The sequence below is a fragment of the Otolemur garnettii genome, unplaced genomic scaffold, assembly GCF_000181295.1.
Source record: "Otolemur garnettii isolate 467f Iridium unplaced genomic scaffold, OtoGar3 scaffold00056, whole genome shotgun sequence".
Classification (NCBI taxonomy): domain Eukaryota; kingdom Metazoa; phylum Chordata; class Mammalia; order Primates; family Galagidae; genus Otolemur; species Otolemur garnettii.
Window position 1 is genome coordinate 3,640,750 of NW_003852451.1, and position 20,875 is coordinate 3,661,624.

The following is a 20,875-nucleotide window of genomic DNA, read 5'->3' on the forward strand; positions in this document are numbered from 1 at the left end:
TGTAATAACATCTCATTATTATTTTTCTCTCACTAGCTGCTTTTAAAAATATCCAGCCATCCATTGAGAGAGAATTAGTAAATGTTCACCAAAGACCCTCGTGTTCCCTTCCCCCTCTCAGGCTCCTGAGGGGAGCCCTGTGAGCAGGTCCAGCTGATAAACTATGAGAAATCCAAGGACGTGAACAGTAGGGCTCCCCCTCAGTGACTCTTTTCTCTGACCACAAGCTCTTTGAGACCACATACACCATATGGCACAGTCACAAGCTGGAGGAAGGCTAGTCTACCTGAACTGGACTTTGCAGAATAAAAAACACCATCTTATGTTGCTAAAGTATTGATGTCTTAAGACCTGAGCAACCTGATAGGTAAAATCAACTCAGCTACATACATCAACTTTCATTTAAAACACTTGTCTTGCTTTTAATTTTAAAAGCATTTTGTAATCTGTGTATATAAAATTTGTTTAAACAATAAAACAAACAAACAAAAACAACAATGACCACTTTGTGTAATATGGAATTAGGACTAATATTCTTTGCTTTTCTGAAAATACTGCCCTGATCTTGATACAGTCCTAGAGACTCTTCGTATATGAGATTGTCTCTCAGGTAGCCAAGCCATCTCTATGATTCTTTCAGAAATCTTTGCCATTATGAGAAGTGTACATGATATGTGCCATCATTTTATTGACACTGATTAAGAGAGATCAAAATTTTTTCCTGGGTTGTAAATAAGGGATATTTTAAATTCTACATTTTTGGGTCCTTTTCTTTGCTCATTTTTATAATAGGCTAGTATCTTTCCTATTATTTGATTTTTAATTATTAAACATTCAGACGTGTGGAATACTATAAGAAAAGTAAATTAAAGGTTATTGGTGAAAACTTCACCCAGGTTACTAAATAATACAAGCAAAGAATTATTAAGTTATTTGCATAACCGCTGTAGCTCTCACTGTGTAATCAGTCACACTTCCCTCCCTGGTTCACAAGGGTAACCATGATCTTCACTTAGTTATTTAATATTCACATATTTTTATATGTTTACTACACACATACGTAACTCATACGATTCATGATATATCTTGGTTGATATAGAACATTAATTTAATCAATATTTAGTCTTATATTCTATTCTCTGGCTAATTTAAATTTTTATCATTATTTATTATACTTCCTAGCAAGTGTTGTCTGACAAGATTTTTAAAACACTAAATTGAAGATGGGTCATAAATTGCTTATCTGAAGATAGTTAAAATATTTGTAAAAAAAATTCATCAAAATATATCCCTTCTCAGATAATTTTTATTTATTCTTTGGAATTTACATTCAAATTGATTGAATATTTAGGTCATAAAATGAGGAATTTTTTTTTTCTTTTTAGAGACAGAGTCTTACTTTATTGCCCTCGACAGAGTGCCATGGCGTCACAGCTCACAACAACCTCCAGCTCTTGGACTTAGCTGATTCTCTTGCTTCAGCCTCCCAAGTAGCTGGGACACAATGCTCAGCTATTTTGTTGTTGTTGTTGCCATTTGGCTGGGGCCAGGTTCAAACCCGCCACCCTCAGGCCCAAACCTGCCGGCGCCCTACCAATAATGTTTCCTATTTTGTAGAAGATTAAAAATTCCTCATTTTATGACCTAAATATTTATGACCTATTCCTATAAAATAGGAAACAATTATTGTTCTAAGAGTCAAGATATGAACTTATAAATTGGCTGTTTCATAAATCTCAGTTACAACCTGTGCTGTAGTTTAGGTCCTCCAGAATGTCAAGGAATATGATTTAATACCACAATTTAAAAACGTATAATTTTTGGAAAACCAAAATATTAAGCACAGATTGGAATCTGATGGGTATTCTTCTATTCAGTGCATTCCAAATGTCTACAGACACTTCCCAAATACTTTTAGAAGAAGCACAAATGAAATATATAAAATTCCACATAAAAATGAAATTTAAATTTAAAAGTTATATTAACAAAAATCTTAATAAAACAAATGATCCTTTACCCACCAAAAGTCAAAAAAGAAAGGTGTTCTTGAATGAGGCTGGAGAGAAGCAGTTCTGCAGAGCAAGGTACTCCAGAAACCCACAACTCCATAAAATCAAGAAGACTTGCAAACATTCTCAAAATCAACTTTTTCCAGAGCTACGGAAATTCACTAAAGGCTCACAAAAATCAGAGAATATTTTGCTCAAAACAAATTACTCTGTATTAAGAATAATACAGAGAATAGTCAGAACAGTCAGATTTATGGTATTTTAGCTTTTCCATCTGTCTTTCCCCTTCCATGGTAACCTTTCAAACCAGCAATAGCCTTGTATTCATAGCAGCTGTGAAAACCAGTGTGCTGGGGCCCAGAGGAAGGAGAAAAATGTCCTTGGATTCCCTCAAGGCCTCAATCCCATAGATTTAAAAAAAAAAATAATAATTTGATCCATCTGAAAGCTTCTAGAAACGCCTCTTGGCAAAGCTTGTCTTTATTTGACCTGCCCTGGAATTTGTTTAGTGCGAATAGTCTATCACCTGGGGTGTTTGCCAGAAATAACCCTGGTATTTGCGTAACTTGATAGCTTCCGGAGACAGCTGTAGCAGTTGGGGCAAAGAGGAGGCCGAAGGAGATACTTGCCATGTTGTTCACCAGTCACCCGTCACCCACTAACATGGGTAGTTTCTGTGTAAAATTGCTGGTTAACAACGTTTAGATGGTAAAGGTGCTCAGTGATTCTATGCCATAAGCAGCTGAGAGATTAGGAGGGGAGGAAGAATCAAATAGGCTGTGGGGGCATCCTGACTTGTATGGTGCACGGAACCCTGCTGGGACTTCCCAGTCTCCTACCAGCCCGAAATCCTAATTTCTCCACTGTGGAAATGCTGACCTCCATTCGCCTCCCAGTCAGGGCTCCCCGGTGGCCATCCTCAAGCCTTATGCTCAAATAAACTCAATGCTTAAATACATCCTCTAAATCTTGTTATTTAACACTGAGACAAGGACAGTCACCAGTTCTGAACACATCAGAGGAAACGCTGAGAGCACAACATTCTCCCGGCAAGCCTAGAGAAATCCTAGGGGCAAGCCCAAGGAACTCAGTATTCCAGAATGAGATCAGATGGTTACTTGATAGTAAGCAGGTGTTAAACCTTAAACATTTTATGGTACTTCATTGTGGGAGTTGTAGAGGAAGCCCCTGGTTTCCTTTTTGTGGTCTTTAAGCAGTAGCTCCTGTACCTCAGTACTCAGCACTCTTCACATCTGTTATCCCTGCACTAAATAGCCACCTACGCCCCTGGGGACCCTCACCTCTTGTAAGCGTATACTTTCAATCCGTGTCCTGGCTGTTTCCTGCGTGTGGCTCTGACACATTGAAATATTTTAAAGATAATATTACACCCCAAACTGATGTACAGAATCTAAATAATTCCTATTAAACTCCCAGCTGCCTTTCTTTTGTAGAGGTGGAAAAGCTGATCCTAAATTCATATGGAAATATAAGGGATTCAGAATAGCCAAACCAATCTTCAAATAAGAGAAAAGTTGGAAGACCCAGGCTTTCTCATTGCAGGATCTATTAAGAAGCTGCAGTAATCAAGAAAGTATGGTACTGCGATATAGCCAGGTCAGCGTGCATCAGTGGAATGGAGTGAATGGAATTTAAACTTAAGACACAATCTCTTACCATTGAGTTTAACTGATCCACAGACAGAGTGCCAGGCCACGAGATCGAGCAGAAGCAATGCGGTTAAACACCTGCCTCAGACGTAGACAAAAACTGACTCAGCGTTGATTGTGCACCTGCGTGTAAAAGCCACACTGTAAAACTTGCAAGAGAAAAGAAGTCTAGGAGTAAACATTTGGGATTTGGCAATGTTTTCTAACCTCTAACACCAAAAGCACAAGTGACAAAAGAATAATTGCCTAAGTTGGGTTTCATTAAAAATTAAGAATTTTTGTGTTTCTAAAGTTATCCTTAAGAGAGTAAAGAGAAAACCTATACATTGTGAGAAACTATTTGCAAATTATATATCTAACAACAGACATTTATCTTAAATGTATAAATAATTCATAACTCAACAATAAAAAGATAAATAATTTACAAATGGGCCATGGACCTGAACACATATTTCTTTTAAAAAAATGAAACAAATGGGCAGTGAGTACATAAAAATATGCTGGACATACGTGGCCATTAAGGAAATGCAAATCAAATCCGTGATGAGCCACCACCCCACACCCACTAGCGCAGCCACAGTTTGGAGGACAATCGCAAGCATGGTGAGGATGGGGAACAAGTGGGACCCGCAGACACTGCTGGTGGGAACGGGAAACAGGGCAGCACTTTGGAGAAGAGTCTGGAAGTCTCTCAAAATGCTAAACATGTATTTACCCTACAGCCCAGCCGTCTGATCCTAGACACTTACCCAAATTTAAAACACACACACACACACACACATACATATGAAAAACCTGTACAGGAAGGTACTAAAGTATCTCACATAATAACCAATAAATAAATAAATAAATAAACTTTCATCAGCTGATGAAACAATAAGATGTGATAGCTCCATAAAATAAAGTATCTCTTAACCGTAAGAGTGAACCAAGTATTGACAAGGGACAGCTTGGGGAGCCTAGAAAACTCTGTGCTAAATTAAATAAATCAGAAACAAAGACATATGCTGTGTGGTTTCCTTTATGTGATCAGAATAGACATATTTACAGGCAGGACTGTAGAGCAGTGGTGGCCACTGCTGAGGCGAGCGGGGAAGGAGGAGTGGTGGGTGAGGGGTGTTCTGGAAAGAGATAGGGTCACTAATGACTATCACTTTCCCCATTTTACTCTTTAAAAATCGAATTCTCTGATATGTGACTTATAATATAATTCAATAAAGCTGTGTTGAACTAAATTTGACCTGATAAATCCTCTGTACTCACATCCTTGAGTTCTTAAGTGCGGTGACCATGGCCTAACTTAGTGTGTAAAAAAGCTGTGAACCTAACGTGGACCCTTAGGTGTAGCAGATAGCTGAGTTTCCGACAATCACAACAGCCGTGCTTCAACTCATCCCAGGTGGCCAAACGTTCAAACCTGTTCAAACAAGGCAAAAAAAAAAAAAAAAAAGAGAGAGAGAGCCAGAGAGAGAGCTATTTCTATACTGCCCCTTTGTTTTTTTGTATGCCTTTTCTTTTTTTTTTTTTTTTGTCCATACCATAACTTGTCCAACTGTGCCCAAATGGCCTCACAAGAATTTCTGAACCCATTTAGTTCTGGGGTTGTCTAATTTGCCAGTCATTTTTTTATTCAATTAAATTCTGTTATGTTTAATTAGTCTAAGGTTTTCTTTTAATAGCTGTTATCTTTTTAATTATATTTCTTTAAAATATAATTTTAAATTATAGAATAATAATTATAAATCTATAATCTACAGAATATAGATTCTATTCTATAATCTAAATCATAGAATTTATTTTTGAAACGCAGAGTTTCTATAATTTCGCTTTATTGGGTTGCCAGTCTATTGAACTAATATGTCTGCTTCCCACTAACCATTCAGCACATGTATGCTGGCTTCTAATCAGGAAGAAACTGCACTCTGTATACAAACTATGCATTTCTCAGCAGCTCTATTAAGAATGACAGGGCATTGTCATCACGCCGCTGTTCCACATAGCACTATGGTTTCACCCACTGCTGCTTTGAGATTTAAATCCCACGAAAGGAACAAACAGGCTGGTGAGCGCAGGATGCCTACCTCCAGAGCTGTGCCATCTGTCTCCAGACTCCTATTTTAGGGATGTTTAGATGACATGAATGCCACACCTAAACTTGTTTACTTTGTTTCTTGAATGAAACAAATTTAATACTAGGCTCAACAAAAGAGCCTTTGGGAGTGGGAGCAGCCGCCTCCAGGCCATAGGAGTTAAGGGAGCATTATACCTTGTAGGCAGGGCGATCTTGTCACAAACACACCAGAACTCAGGAGCCCTGGTTCATACTCTTCTCAGCCTAGTTTCAGACATACCAACGCTGAATTCTTAGAAGCTGGACTTACCTGGCTGCTGACAGAATGAGTGGAGCATACTCAGACCCATAAAAGAAAGGCAACTTGAAGAATTCAAAGGCCCCTAGAACATAGTCAGGAGCTGTTTTGAGTAGCATGGAACCTGTCATATCTGGACATTGTCATTTATTCAATAGCGCAGACCAGATGTTCTCTCATAACCAGACACCCTAGGGAGGATATCACAGAATAATGCAGTATTTTCAGGGGTACACGTAGATGCCTGTGAGTGTTGGAAAAAGGTGATTCTGGAAATCTATAAATACTTTCGTATAGTTTCCTTGGATGGTTACTACGTGTGCTTGAAATCTGGAATATAGCATCAATGATGCCCCATGCCTGTTCTCAAGGAGCTCAGGGTCCCACAGGGCACAGCTGGAACAGCCCCAGGCAGGAGGGGACGTACTACAGCCAAGGAGGGCACAAAGAGCCCCACAGATTAGATGAGTAAATGGTTTGTACTCACTGAGTTGGCATGGAGAGACACTGGAAGAAGAAATATTTTTGCACGTGAAGTTCACAGATGAGTTGACAGGGAAGGGAAGGACATGCAGAGGACACTAGGACAAGGAAGGATGTGGAGGTAAGAGAAGTTCTTGGAAAACAATAAACAACAACAACAAAAATAAAGAAGCAGTGATTCATGAGATGGGACAGACGTGCACCTTTTGTGCAACTTGAAGCCAAGCTAAAGAGAGCTTTATATCAGCTAAGGATTCTTTTACTCATTTTTGAAAGGAATTAACAGCCATCTGTCTATTTTATTTAATTATGGAAAACTATAAAACAGAAAAAAGATATTACATACTTAATCATACAGCTTCAAAAATTACCAATTCATGATTAATCTTCTTTACACAGAACAACACACACACACATTGTCTCTATCTCCAAGACTAATCTCAAGCAAAGGCAGAACATTAATTCATTTCACCTGAAATATTTCAACGTTTACAAGATAAGGACGCTGGGAAACTATGACAATTCTATTATCTCACCCGAAACAAGACAAATAAATTAATGTTAACAACCACCTGGCTCGTTCAATTGTCTTATAATTTTTAAGTTTCTTTTGGATTCCATATCCTAATAATGCTCAGATATTACAATTAATGGATGTAACTCTTAAGGCTCTTTTTTTTTAATTTATTAAATCATAGCTGTGTACATTAATGCAGTCATGGTATACAATGTGCTGGTTTTATATACAATTTGATATATTTTCATCAAACTGTTAACATAGCCTTCACGGTATTTTCTTAGTTATTGTGTTAAGACATTTATGTTCTACATTTAGAAAGTTTCACATGTACCCTTGTAAGATGCACGGTAGGTGTGGTCCCACCAATTACCTTCCCTCCAACCGTCCTCCCCCTCCCACCCTACCCTTTCCTCTTTCCCCATATTCTTGGGCTATAATTGGGTTATAGCTTTCCTATGAAAGCTATAAATCAGTTTCATAGTAGGGCTGAGTACATTGTATACTTTTTCTTCCATTCTTGAGATACTTTGCTAAGAAGAATATGTTCCAGCTCCATCCATGTAAACATGAAGGAGGTAAAGTCTCCATCTTTATTTAAGGTTGCATAATATTCCTTGGTGTACATATACCACAATTTATTGATACATTCGTGGGTCAATAGGTACTTGGGCTTCTTCCATGACTTAGCAATTATGAATTGGGCTGCAATGAACATTCTGGCACAAATATCTTTGTTATAGTGTGATTTTTTTGTCTTTTGGATATATATCTAAGTAGAGAAATTGTAGGATCAAATGACAGGTCTATTTTTAGTTCTCTAAGTGTTCTCCAAACAAGACTCTTTTAATTTATATATGCTCTCCTCATTTTTTTCTTTGCTATTTCTTTTGTTGATAAAATGGTATCATTTTGTTCCATACACTGTTGTGTGGAAATTGTTAATTATATTCCTGTGGTATCCGTTCAATATGTTCCCTTGCTCATGAATTTCCTGTAAATTTGTAGTGAGATCTGAAGGCTGAAAACAAATTCTGGTGAGAATACTTCTGAGAAGGCGCTGGCTGCTTCCTTCCAGCATGAAGCCCAAATTTTGGATGCCATCCCTTTGCAATAAGAGTAATCACTGGTGTCCATTACCTCAGTCCAAAGTTTCACTGGCCTCATAAAACTGGGGTAATCTAATTACTATCCATTAATTAATTATTAGTTTATTGCTTGGGACCTTTCCGTCAAGAAAATTTTTTTCACCACATTTGGTTATGCTGTGATAAGCTCATAGAAGAAAGGGAAGATCAATACTCGATTTAATTCTTTTTAGCATTTCTTTACCAGTTTTCAAACTAATAAGTAGGTTCCTTATTATCTTGACAAGGTGACCAAAAAGGTCATCTGTGTATTTATTTATTTAATGTTTTTGAGAACTAAGAAAGTTAAACATACTTCTTATATTCAATTCACTGTGGTTATGATACTTATAATGTTTAAACTTTGACCAGTATGGGCCTCTGTAGGTCTTTTTAGAAACACTTATGGAAATATACATATAGCAGGCACAGTGTCAGGAGAGTGTAGCTCACTGAATTTTCACCCACTAGAATAGGCAGGTCAGGAACAGAAGGCTGCCGGGAAGCATGGTGGCTGCTGAATACAGAGGCTGAGGGAGTGTGCTGGACACGGGCCTTCTGCCCATGGAGCCCATGCTTTCCACTCATCACAGAGGTGGGAGTTTTTGTCCATTCTGTGTTAATGTAGTAAAGTACCACCGACTAGGCGCTTTGCAATGAACAGGGAATTTATTTGGCTCATCTTTTTGGAGGCTGGGAAATTCAGGAGCATGGCACTTGTGTCCAATGAGGGCCTCTGTGCTGAGTCATCTCATGGCAAAAGGCCAAAGGGCAAGACAGTGTGAGAGCAGGAAAGCCCTTTCTCACTTTTTAAACAAGCCCACTTTCCAGCATCCAACCCACCCTCACGAGACAACATTAATATATTCATGAGGACGGAACTCTCACAGCCTAACCACCTCTTATCAGAACCCACCTCCCAACATGGTAGCATTGGAGATTAAATTTCTAACGCATGAACTTGGGGGGAACACATGGAAACCATGGAAGGAAGTTAATAAATGGGCTCTTGGGAACAACTTGGTTAATCTTCACTTGGTGGAATTGAAGTTCAGGGTTTTACTTTCAATAGAACCATCTGATGTTGGAATGTGTCGACAACTTTTTGAAGAAATTCTAGGATTCAGAAGGATGTTTACAGACAATAAGCAATTATACAAGGAGGTAGTTCTTTTTCCTGAATGGTTATTTCCCTCCCATCTATAACCTGTTCTTGACAAAACTCCTTTTCAGAGATGCAAGTCACAGCTTTGTACCATGATCAGATTGTGGCTGTATAGGCTTGTGAGTCTCAGGAACTGCACTGGGACTTCACTAACCTTTCTTAGGCAGGTAATGTTCTCAATTTTTTAGGCAGAAAAATTGAGACTTTAAAAAAGTGAAGTGACTAAGAGTAGAAAATTGGGGAGAGATTGACCCTAGCAATGACATTCTTTCCACTATAACCTACCTTTTCCCTGTAACATACCATTGTTTCTCTCACCCTCAGGCTGCAAGGGGGAAAGTTTATACCAATAGTCTCTAAAAATGGACTGAACGCTTGCCAACAGGTAGTCTCATATATCTTCGTGATAAAGATCAATGTGTCTCTGCGTCAATTCTATTAAATTTATAATGGCATGCTGTCTCAAATTATAAATTTTTGTCAATAGCTATACATAATCATAGAAGACTTAGAAAAAAGTCTTAGAGATATTCTGTCCAAGGTTTTGTCTATACTTAGTCTGCTGATAGCCTACCAGTCAGTTGCTGCAAAGGACTGTGGGCTCATATCTTTATATTTGGAGTCACAGAACCAAAGGCAGGAAGGGTCCAGAAAGATGATATTCCCTGTGGCACATTAATCTATTAGAAAGTGGTTTCTCCCAGGGCTACTTGGCAGAAGATGCAAGCCTCAGAATCATTTTCTCTGGGATAATCTACATTTGAATTTTTATTGTACCACCTAGCATTTTATTAAACCTACACAGGAAAACAAGTAACAATAATCTTTTTTTTTTTCCCGTGGAGTCACATCTTCCTCCCATCCTCGGTAGTATCCAAAGACAACTCGGTTAGAAGATGTACACTGGTGCTGAAACAACTGACGGAGGGGAACATGCCTGGGCCAGAGGCGACTACGATATATTATTTGGACTTGGGTTCATTCCTGTAATTTGCATCCCACACTGATTTTGCCAATAATGCTTTTGCAGCAATAAAGCTTTGTTTTGTTGAAGAGTTTATCATACATTGAGGCTTTGATTATTATCAGTAAAATATAGTTTTTAAGATTAAGAGATTTGTCAGAAACAAAATTTTGAACTAAATGTTCTGTTCCATCAGGCTGATCACAGGTTCTTATTTACCCAAAGCAGAATTAACAGGGAATCCCTTTGAAGCAGGAGACAGAAGCAGAGCTTTCTTCTCAGTGTTAGCATCTGAGGAGAGTCTCACCCAGGACACACACCAGCCGTAGTGCAGCAGGGCACGTGGCTGCCGTCTACAGCTGCTCTGGGCCCGATGTTCTCCTGGGATAGCAGTGACATCTTGGTGGCCTCCTCTACTGTTGTCATTTGGTAACTGAAAATCAATTCATCCATGAGTAGGTGCCATTGATGGGACATTATCTTTTAGATCCGAATGATCTTGTTTTCCCTCTTTAAGGAGAGTCTCTGTCATCATTGTACACCCTCGCAGACTGCGTCCCCCGAGAGATAGCGCCAGATAATCCCGTCAATTTGTTGTCGGATTATCATACGTTTAACAGAGCTGGCAGCAGCACAAAACGGCTTCACTTGCTTTGGCTGCATGATACAGAATGTGACAGCCTTACTTTTCATTCATTCCTATAAGCAACCTCGAATTTGGGCAGTTGAAAAGGAAAGAGTCTATAAATTCCCCATCCTCTGTCTCTTTCTGAGTGCCAGGAGAGCTTTCAAATGAATGAGGACATGAACGTGGGATATCTTTCTCCTTCACTGTCAAAGCTTTGTCCCAAGAGTGATGTGTGGATTAGTTAATAGAGAGGCACGGGTGATGAATATTACATCTCCAAGATTTGTTTTCCTTTGAATAAGTGATACAAGTTTAATTAAAAAAAAGGATATCCTAAAGAATTTTAGGAAAAACTTGTCCGGTCAAGGACTCACTTTAGCAAATGGCTACTTCCTTTGTCCACTTTGAGAAAAATGGTACATCCTTCACATATACTCATTTTGACACTGGTCTGGGTAGAGTAAACTCTCCAGATGCTTTTGACTTCTGCATTGAGTTTTATATCCTTTTGTCACTGGGCTAAGTCTAGGAAAATATAGATTACCCTCTATTGGGTTATGTGTTGTCTTTGCTGTGCCTACAGGTCTGATGGGGACTTATCGATAATAGAACTCAGGGACTATTACATCTTTAATCCATGATATTTCTGTTACCTTTGCCTTTAAAAATACCTTATACCCATTGTAGTTCTAAAAAATGATAGGTCTTGGTTATATCTCACTTATTTTGGTCACTTGGTAATGATCATATTGAATAATTATTTCAAATCAAAACACAAATATTTGGTTCTTGGTCTTATGGCTTTTTTGTTTGCTATGCTTTTGAAGTTAGTGACTAATACTGACTTATCAGAATCCAGATAACAAACATCAGATTTAAATTAGGTAGGTTATGATAGCAAGACAGCCTCCAAGTAAAAACTTTGCTTCCTTTGCCTGTGATGGAGATGAAATGTTTTAATATCGAGACAGACAAACGTCTGTACTTTACTTGGTACCACATATCATTCACGTGATTTGTGAAGCTCTTCGGTCATTTGGGATTTGAAGCAGTCATTTTTCTTTTCCCTACAATCACTCATCTTCAAAGGATCTTTTCTTTCCTCTTTGCATGATATGGTTCTTTTTATCCATCTGGTCGCAGCTAAAATACCATTCTCTCCCTCAATTTAGTGATTTTCTTCTTAATTTTCTGTTTTTTAATTTCTTCACATGCACATATTTCTATCTGAATTTATCTTGTTACTTCTGTGCTCTTGTTTCCGTGGCTGCACTGGGAAGTGCAGTCTAGGAGGATGGTCCCCTGTGTCCATTCATTGCTGTCAGCACAGTTGAGTATGAACACACTGTGGGGTGAGGGGATGGGTGGGTAGGGATCCTATTAACCCTATCTTAATGGATTTTTAAAATTAATAGACTTCATCCTTTAAGGAAGTTTTAGATTTACAGATAAACTAAGCGAAAATTACAGACAGCTCCTATATACCCCTATCCCCCTGTCCTCAGAGTCTCTTTTATTAACATCTTGCATTGATGGGGAACCAATGCTCCTACATCATTATAAACTAAAATCCATAGTTTTTGCTAAGGTTGAGTCTTTGTGTTGTAAATTCCATGGGTTTTGCCAAATGCACAGTGTCAACATCCACCATCATTGCATCACACAGATGAGTCGCACAGGGGTGAGAGCGCCTGTGCCCTGCCCATTCATTTCTCTTTCCTTTCTAAGCCAGGCAGACTCTGGCCTTTTGCCATCTCTAGTTTCACCTTTTCCAGAACGTCACGTAATTGGAATCATAAAGTATTAGGTCTTTTCAGACTGGCTTTTACTGCTTAGCAGTGTGTATCCATGAGGACAGGGTTAGTAGGAACCCACACGCACCCATCCCCTCACCCTGCAGTGTCATTCTGTGATTTGATAACACATATCTTTTATCATTAAATAATATTCTGCTGTATGGACATGCCACAGTTTGATGAGCCCGTCACCTATTGAAGGGCATCTTGGTTGCCTTCCAATTTTGGCAGTTATGAATAATGCTACAATAAACGGTTTGTGAACGTTTTTGCATGGTCAACATCTTTTGGTTGATCCAATATGCTTAGCCATTATTACTGCAAATATTTCTTCTTTTCCTCTGCTCTTTCTTCTCCTCCTCACATATTACTATTGTATGTGTTTTACACCTTGGGTAATTGGCCTATCGTTATTGGATGTTCTGTTCTGTATTTTTCTGTCTTTTGCCTCTTTGCATTTCAGTTTGGGAAATTTTAGTTGACATATCTTCAAGTCACAGAATTTCTCCTTAGCTATTTCCAGTCTACTGATGAGACCATCAAGGGCATTCTCTAGTTCTTTTACAGTGTTTCTGATATCTAGCAGTTCATTTTGATTCTTTCTTAGGGTTTCCATCTCTTTGCTTACATTATGATGGGTTCTTTCATGTGGTCAACTTTACCATTAGTGTCTGTAGCATATTGATTACAGTTTTGAATTCCTGGTCTGATATTTCCTAAATCTCTGCCGTATCTGAGCCCAATTCTGGTTGTAGGTTTGTATGTTCAGACTATGATTTTGCCTTTTGGCATTTCTTGTGATTTTTTTAGTTGTAAGTCAGACATGATGAATCAAGGGAGACAGGCTTTTAGTGTGAGATTTATGCTTATCTGGCTAGGATTGAGGCTGTGTTTACTGTTTACTGCAGCTATTGTGTCAGGGGTTAAATTTCTGCTAATGCCTTTGTTTTTCTCTCTAGTTGCCTTTGGTTGTCCCCAGAGACTCTGAAGTAGGGTCCGAGGCTTGCAGTTCTTCAGCTCTAATCCTTTGTCACTGTACTGGAGCCCTATCAATGTGAAGGTAGTGTACTGGTTTTCAACCAGCTTCATCTTTGCTGGGCTGTGAAAATTTTAAAGATCATTAATTAAATTATTTTGAAAGAAATTTAAAGTTCAGTAATTATATATTTTTTCCTTTATCCTTTTTTTTTTGATCAACATAATTTAACTGTGTCATAGAAGTTTAACTATAGGTTCAAGTGTGCTGTGAGATAAAAAATGTTGAAAAACACTGAGGTAGAGGGTAGGGAGAGGGGAAGATTTCATAGTCCTAAGCTTAGATATCAGGGCTTTTTTGCTATTTGAGGTGAACAGAATGAAATTTTGATATATGTATGTGTAGAGTAATGATTACTATACACAAGCAAATTATTATATCCACTACCTTCCATAGTCACCTCTGTTCTAGACTTTGAGGAAACCTGAGTTGGCTATTGTCTTTTTTTTTTTTATTAAGTCATATATACATAAATCATGAATTTATTTATGCCTTTATGGGATTCAATGTGTTGATTATTTGTACAAATTGGAGTGCTTACACCCTACTATTTAACATAGCTTTCACCTCATTTACTTAATCACAGTGTTAAGACATTTGTGTTCAATACTTGATAGATTTGACTTGTACCCTTGCGGTATGTTTCATAGGTGTGGTCCCATCATTAACTCTCCCTCTATTGAACCACCCTCCTCTTTTCCCGTCCCCCTCCCCTTCCCTTCTTCATCCTGGGCTACAGTTGTGATTCATCTCTCATATGAAAGTGTGATTATAAATTGGTTTTATAGTAGTACTGAGTACACTGGATATTTTCTTATATTCCTGAAATACATTACTAAGAATATTTTCCAGCTCCATCCATGTAAACATAAAAGTGGTAAAGTCTCCATCTTTTTTTAATGCTGCATAGTATTCCATGGTATATATATACCATAATTTATTAATCCATTCATGGGCCAATAGGCACTTGGGCTTCTTCCAAGACTTGGCAATTATGAATTGAGCTGCAATGAATAATCTGGTGCAAATATTTTTGTTGCCAAGTGATTTTGGCAGGCCTTGCCATGGAGCACAGAGAGCTCTGAGATTATTTTGAAATGTGTACTATTCCTTTCTCCCCCCTTCAATAGGGACATTTTCTCAGACCTCCCCTCAGGAAATCTGGGGGATTTTTAGAGGTAAATTGTAGGACTGTGTGTGTCCTCCTTAAACTGGCATGTTAACTCTCAAGCTACTTTGCCAATTGCCTCCACTAATTCACCAATTGCAGTCTAAGCTGTTCCTACTTTAAACTTTTAATTGGCTTCATATGTGGTCTTCTTGCCTTGACTTCAGCTCAGGTGCTCTGTAATTCTCTGTATCTATCTGTCTGTCTTTCCACTTCTCTAGGCAGAAGTTTGCTCTGTGACCTCAATTCTCTGATGGATCTTAGAAGAGAGGTTGATTTTCATTTTGTTTAGCTGTATTTCTTGTTGTGTGGAGGGGAGTGACTCCCTCTAAGCTCTACAACTTGTCAGACTGGAAACTGCTCTGCATGACTTTTTGATGGGAATTACTTAAGCGGCCACAAATTGCCTTCTTTTCATTTCATTACTGTGGATGCAGCAGTAGGCCCAGGGTGAGTGCAGAAGTCATATCTACGTGTGGAACTTAAGCCAGGCCTCATGTTCTCCTTTGACACATGCAACTTGTGCTGAAAACCATGGAATACAGATCTGAAAATAATGCTGTTTAGTTTTTAATATTTCTAAATTGATGCATTATAATTAGATCAGATATATTTGTGTGTTGTAGAAACAACTACATTTACATATATTCATATTCATATGCATCAGGGCTGTGTACAAAGTGTCTAGCCATGCGCATCTTTATTGTTCATAGTACATGGCGGGATGCTTTCTGGACAGCCCTGGTAATAATATTTTATGTTACACATATGTTTGCCTATTACTTTGTATATTTATTTCATATAGATATTTATATACATAATACCATCTTCTATAAGGGGAGAAAGAATTATTAGAGCTATAAGTCAATAAACCAGTTAAACATATCTGGTTGAACAAAACAAGCCTAAAAGCCTGCTCCCCTTCAACCCAGCATCTCTATGGGTACATGACTATTTCACAGAAGCCTAACTTGAAGGATAAGAATACTCTGGATTCAGACACTTCTGGTGGCTGGTTTTACATCTAACACTTGTGACATGGACAATCTCTGTAAGCCTCAGTTCCTTGTTTACTTAGTAGTGATATTAGTAGCCCTCACATGTGTGATGTACTCTTAGTGAGGATGTGCTTATGTGTAGCCCAGCACCTGTGTTCATGCTGTTATTATTGAGGTTATCATCAGTGACATCATAATCATTGTTATTGGCTTTTTTTAATTATTATTTTTACCATTCCTTAACATGTTCTGTCACTTTTTGTTGAGCTTCAAAGCAATTAAAAAAACACAATTGGACACACAATCTGGGAGAAAACTCCCCTGTTCTCTGACAACTTTTAGATCAATATATTCAGCCCAAAACTTTCTTGTAAGTTCTGGTGTCTTAGCCTTTGCTCTTATCTCCACCCACCCCCAATCTGGGAGAGTAGGGAAATCAAAGACATACTCTATCTTCCCTACAGATCACTGTTCGCTACATCAAGTTAACAAAGATTTCAAAACACACTGGAAATCAATAAGGTGCAGTTAGGGTTAGGGTTAGGGTTTAGAGGGTTCAAATTGCTTGATGAAAGAATTTTGGCTATATGTATCAAAATAATTTAGGTATTTCTAATATTTATGCCAATATTTCTATTGCTGGAATTATATCCTAGGAAAATAATCAGAAATGTGAATAAAATTAATTTAAGATTACATTCATTATACGTCTACTTAAAATAGGGAAAAATTAGGAAGAACTTATAAGTTTAATTATATACATTTCAGTAATATGGGAAATAATGTCAAGTAAAAAATTAATGGATCCAGTAAATTATGTGGGTCCACATAAATTAATCTCTCAAAATAAACATTTGCATGAAAATCCAAAGTACTCATGGGGGGACAAATGAAATTAAAAAAAACCTCAATTGTTAACTATGTTATGGTTAGAGATTAGGAACTGTCAATTTTCAGTTTCTTCCTTATACATTTCTCCAATTCTGTATTTTATATTTCTGATAAAAATAAATATTAAGATTCTATAGAAAAAAAAGAATATCCTCATATTTTGGAAACATGTTGTATTTTATAGAGAACATCTGCTTTTTAATATTTTTGTTCAAAGTTGCACAGAGGCTCCTGCCGTGTGCTCTGTGACTTGTTTGTGGTATATTTTTAGAGTTGTTTTAACACTTCTTTAGTGTCCCCATACATAGGCAGAACAGTACACCTTATAGCTCTAGAGAAGAAAGTGAAAAATGCCCTGAGAAAAATGAAAGGGACCCAGGCTCTGAAGATGGCCATGTCCAGTCCTCCTCTGTTTCCCCTTTGGGGCTCTGAAGCTGCATCGTAGACTGTATGTGATGAAGCACTTCCCAGCTCCCCGGGCTTCGCCTGTGACCACGCAGGCGGCACAGAGGTAACCAGGATGAAGGATGAGACTGCTGCCGCCAGGAGCCCATGGACAGAGAGAAAAGATGAGGAGGGGCCCCAGACCTGAGTTTTATCTTGGAACGTCAGGTATATTATTATTCTCCAATTACCCATGAGGGAAGGAGGCTCAGAGAAGTTGCATAACTTTCTGCATGTTACCTGGCTAGTAGGTGGCAAGGCTGTGACGTGAATCCCGGATGTGTAACTGACAGCCCATGTTCTCTTCTGTTCCCTGCTGCATTGTGGGGGATAATTTAAGGGATATTGTCTCCAGCTCACACCACTCTCCTGGGAGTTATTGTAGGCAGGACGTTCAGATGGTCTGGAAGGGAGAGAATTTACAAGGTCTGTGGATCATCCTCTCTTCCTCCACAAACACAAATCATGGGCTTCTTGCAACCGTGATATTCTATCTGGTCAACACCCTTCTCTGCAGTAAATTCTGTGTCCTGCGAGAACAAAGGACAGAGTATGGCTTTACCTTGGAGACACAACACAAAATCAGTGGCTGGGAGATGAAAATCCTAATTTAGCATGGCATTAAAATCTCTCCAAATTTGCCCTCATGTATGCACAGAACCAGCCCAATCTGATGAAGCTCTGTGTAATTAAATGGCGAGTTGTTTTTCAGTTGCCATGGACCCCAGGTTACAAGTTACATATGAATAAGCATGCAACCACAGTGGAAACTAAGTTCTGGGACCAAGGACTGGGCGCCAAATTAAGAAGCAGACACCACACCACCTGGCATGGTCCATGATCCAGTGGATTCATGGTGGAGTCTTGGAAGCACCCCAAGGCATGACCCGGTCAGATCATGCTCCTGGCATTCCCTCACGGCAAGATCTGCACGCTTCCCTCCCTCCACCTATGAAACCTGCTCCAGACTCCTGCACGAGGAGACAGAATTGAGAATTAACTATCTCCTGTCTCCTTGCCAGTCAACCCAAAGTAAAGCCTTTTCTCTTCTCAAAAGCTGGTGCCATGGTATTGGCTTCTATGTGCATCTGGAAGCAAGCCCGTTGATGGCCTGGTAACACTCAGACTTAACATTCGCAACTCGGATCCTCACATATTCTCCTGCAAGCTCTGTCTAAACCAGTCTGAGGACATTGTCCTCTACCCAGAACTCACCTGCTCTCCCAGCTCCAGGGACTTATCCAAGGTCTCCCCTCTGCCTGGAACAGCTCTGCCCCACATTTCTCCACCCTGTCAAGAATTAGCAATGTTTCTTCGTTTTTAGCTGAAACAGACAGAAAAAAAAGAAAAAAAAAATTAGCAGTGTTGTTTTCACCCAGCTGGAAACATTGTTTCCATCTTATATACTCTCAAAATATTTAAATCACATGTCTTCAAGGGTGCTGCTCACTGTCTGTTATGGTACAGGGGACAATAGAACAGCACAGCTGGCTTCTGAGTCCCCCATGCACATGCAGACTCTGTCACTCCTTTTCTGGAACCTTGAACAGAGGATTTAAACTACTCTTGGACACATATTCCCCATCCCCAAACAGGGACATTAATACCAACCTAGGTTGTTTTGGGATTAAAAGTGATACCACATGTTGTCTTGTACCAGGGTATGGTAGACGCTAAACAGCTGTAAGTTAAGTAATAGCTGTAACACTGACTGACAGCCTTGTCCTTAATTCCTCCTGTGTGCACTGAATCTTTATAACCAACCATTGTGGGGGGCTCTGTCGCCATCCCCTTAACCACAGAGATGAAGAAAACGGGCCCAGAGAGAGGAGGAGGTTCCTCCACCCCATCGATAGGAAGGGACAGATAGCACTCACCTCCTGTGGATGGCAGGGCCTCACTCTTGGGTGCCCAGGTAGGTGCTTCCCTCCACCTGGACCTCCTGAAGCCACCTTTGACCAGAAAATCCCCAGGAGATGGGAGATTAAGACATTTTTATTCCTCATATACACATGTGATGTTCTCAAACATGGAGACAGCATTTGGGGGCATTTCTGCAGCCCCAACAGTCCACACCACTTGCTGACGGGAGCAGAGCCCTTCTCAGCCCTTCTCTGCATTTGTACAAACAAACAAATGCTCCTAGGATGGTGGTAAGCCTCCGCCTTCATCACAGAGATCAGGCCATCAACAAGCACCTGTGTGCATTGCTTAATTATTCCATCAGGAGAGGGGAGCATTGCGACCAAATCCTGGCCTTTTTTTTTACTAAAATTTCCTCCTTAATTCTTCAGGTGGAAGAAAAGCTCCGTGTACTGACCACATCCATCATGCATTGTACACGGCACTGCCCTGCCAGCCGGGCTGTCTGGGCCAACTGTGTCTCCTCTGTGATTCCGTGTCCTTGCTAATGATGGAGAGGGTGCGGGCTAAGTCTTGCTGGCTCTGCCCCAGGGATTTAGTAATCCATTTTATCCCTTGTCTCATGCAGAGGACATCTCGCTGATGTAACTTATTTTTATGACATTAATTTTAGAAATCTGCGAGGGTGTTTTGGCTATATTTCACTTAATCTTTTTTATTTGGGTGACAAGACAAGAATATATTTATTCTGTTCTAATATAAATATTCATTGGCCAATAATTCAGGGAACTACAAACCAGGATAAAGAAACAAAATAAAGAAATGAGGCTGTTTAATATACTATTGGAGATAACGTACAGAAAAACTGGAAATGGGGACGCTGTGACCTGTAGGTACTTGTAAGCTTATAAAGCATTATTTCCCTCAGAAGCTGTCCCCGGGGCCCCGGGAACAGCGCTGTTGCACCTGTGAAACCCCCAGTGTCGGTTCTCCAGGTTGATCTGGTCGCGTGGTGTCACAACGTTAAAATATCTGTGTCTTCCCCGGAAAGACCTCAGGTGTAACCTTTCTGCTCTCCGCACAGCTGTGAACAGCTCTGGAGCAGTGGGACTCGCACCTCCCTCCAGGTAATTTCCAACAACATGCCTCAGAGGTTTGCAGGCTCGCGATTGTCCTGCGGGGCGACCCAGCAGCACACCCCAAGAGAGGCTGTGACCTGGGCCCCATTCTAATTTCCGGAGCCCCCGCCTCTGCTGAAATTGCTGAAGGCAGCCCTAATTAATGTCCCCGCCTGCCCTGTCCGGACTCTGCCACCCGCAGGGGATCTGGTCCCCGACTTGGACCCTGAACAATCCAAATTAGCTTCACGCACACAGGAATCTCAGCCCGACGCAGAGGGAGCAGTGAGTCTCTAGGGAGAAATCACACATGGAGTCCATTTGAAAAAACAAAATGGAATTAGCCACTGCATCAAATTTATTTGCTGCACCCTTGAGATCGGGGAAGCCGGGCGGCCACCCTGCCCTCCTGAGCGCGGCACCTGGGCTCACCCTGAGCTCCTGGAGCGGATCTCAACGAAATCGTGGCAGTGTCAACATGCAAAGCGTGCATTTATTTACTGCATGGAGGCCAAGAAAGCTAATCGCGAAGCAGCAGTTTAAGATAATTTATCTAAATTTATCCTTGTTCTGTCTCCCAGCGCTGCCTCGGGGTCACGTGCATATTGTTTAAATTTATCCGGTCGATA